This window comes from Poecilia latipinna, unplaced genomic scaffold (genome assembly GCF_001443285.1).
Source record: "Poecilia latipinna isolate Pla-1442-1.1 unplaced genomic scaffold, P_latipinna-1.0 Scaffold499, whole genome shotgun sequence".
NCBI classification, from domain to species: Eukaryota; Metazoa; Chordata; class Actinopteri; order Cyprinodontiformes; family Poeciliidae; genus Poecilia; species Poecilia latipinna.
In genome coordinates this window covers 25,253-27,784 of record NW_015113115.1, presented here as the reverse complement: position 1 = coordinate 27,784, position 2,532 = coordinate 25,253, and positions in this window count along the sequence as shown.

Sequence of the window (2,532 nt, the reverse complement as noted above, 5' to 3'; positions counted from 1 at the left end):
GGCCACGATGAAGAAAGGTTTTTGTTATCAGGTGACAGTAGTGCTGATCACAACCTCTACGATTATCAGATCTAAAGTATATCCAGGAAAATTGAAGGAAAAGCAAGTGAAAATGAGGGGGAAAAAATATCCACTTAACCTCCATACATTTCACCATAAAGCCAGAAATACATCATGTAAATGCATTGATTGGGGTCATCAGCATTATGTGACAATATCTAGAAAAGAAAGGGAAATTTACTTGTATAGCTGAGCTACAAGGAGCCAGTGTAAAGACTTTAGGACTGGAGGGATGTGCTCTGTTTGTGTCTTCCTAGTTTTAGTGAAGACACAAACAGCAGCGTTCTGGATCAGCTGGAAGACCACTGAAGACACTTTTGCAGTAATCAATTTGACTAAAGGTAAATACATGGACGAGTTGCTCTAGATGTGGCTGGGGCATTAGTCTTTTTATCCTGAAAATGTTCTTCAGATTATAGAAAGTCGACTTTGTAATTGTCTTTATGTGTCTCTGAAGGTTCAGGTCCGAGTCCATCATTACACACCAGGTTTCAGGCCCGATTGCCATTTTCAAGCTGGAAGTGTCATGAAGTGCGGTTGTAGAATGGTGAGATAGACGCAGTAGACCCAGGTAGTAGAGAAAATGATGATTTAATCATAAATAATGCACTAAATCCAGGCAGCACAGGTGAGGAGCACAGAAGTGGTAGCAGCTGGAAAATACTGCTAGAGACAATGACATTTGACGACTGGATAGACGAGGACCCGATGAGGAACAAGAGACACAGGTGGGATTGAATACACAGAGGGTAATCCGGGGAACGAGACACAACTGGGGTCAATCAAGGGGGTTGACAAGACAACATGGAGACTCAACTGAGACAGAAGAAAAAATAAACACACAGAAAACTCAAATCCTCACTGGAACCGTGAAAATAAGTGATCAGATAAAAAACACTGGAATTACTTCATTTTGTTTCTATTCAGATGAGAAAAGCTATGGCACCTGCATTGATTTGTTCTGTGCATCTGCTTAGTGCCTGATTTGGGTTCATAGACACCTGGTGACATTGTATTAAAGAGTGGTGTGCCACCCCCATGTAGATATTAAATGAGAAGGACCCCAAGATGAAACCTTGGGAGGACTTCTGTCTTCTGTTACCTATTGGCAAGAAGAATCCCAGTCCTTTAGGTAAGACGTAAACCAGTCAAGCACTGTGCCAGAGAGTCCGACGCAGATCTCCAGTCACTTGAATAATAAGTCATGGTCGACAGTGCCGTGTTGATGTGGTGTTTTGTGTTATGTCCTGATTTGATCATACAAATCAATAATCAAGAAACATTTGTCATCCTTATTTTTTGACACATAATTCATAATACCCAAATTAGATAGCTTCAAGCATAATGGAAATAAGAAACTCTTGATCTGTATGACCAAAATAGGCCATGAGTCAGAGCAACCATTTGTCTGAGCAAGAAACAATAATGGAGCATTCAAAGTGAACATTTTATCCTAATTTTAAAAAATGCCAAAACAAAATAAAACAAACATCTAAAAGTTTAGTGGATTCCACAACAGACATCCCAATCCTTTATACAAGTATGGTTAGTTTATAGTTTTTTGTGGTGCACCATGAAAAGGAATTATTTCTTCTGAACTCTTTGTCGATGGAAGTCGAAGCTGGTCCTTATGAACGTTTAACTTGCATAGTAGTTTCAGTGGGTTCAATGAGACAGACGTTAACCTCAGTCTCCTACTGTTGTCATCTTCTGCCACCAGCTCGCCACCAGGGGGCTCCCTCAGCTCTCTCCTGACGCTCCACCTTGCGGGTGTGTCAGCACACACCTGCAGGTCCAGGAGTATAAGAGGAGCCTCCAGCCAACACTTCCACGCCAGAGTTTTGACCCTTGTGGTTCGACCGAGCCCGGAAATCGGATCATGTCCGGGACCAGTCTAGCTCGCTAGCAGGAATCTGGATCTCCTCGACCGAAGAGTCCTGACGACAGCGAGCATCACCAAGTCGGCTTCCGTCTCCCTCTGCTTCCCCGAGCAGATGTTCTTCGGACCCCGTAAGCCCAGCATGTTATTCCCCAAGCTCTGCCATATATAGGTGTATACTCACCTCTCCGGATCTGTCCTTTCAGAGCCCAGCCCCGGCGCTTCTGGCCTGCCTGCCGTTTACGGATTCCCCATTCATACCACATTATTAGTCTTTTAAATGAAACCCTTAATCTCCAGTCTTCCTGAGTGTTTTGCTGCATGTGGGTTCGGAACATTCCTAAAATCATGACACCTACGACGTAATAGACCTTACTTTCTGTTCTGCACTCATCACCTTGAATAAAAAGTTAATTCACAGAAATGGTTTCATGTTACCAGCAACATGACTTCCTGCCATTGCAGAAGTGGTGACAGAACTGAGTACTGGACAGCCTTAACGCTTCTGCTAAGGCAGGGGTGCCCAAACTTTTTGAGAGCAAGATCTACTTTTTCTCTCACCAGCCGCCTGAGATCTACCTCATGACACAAAG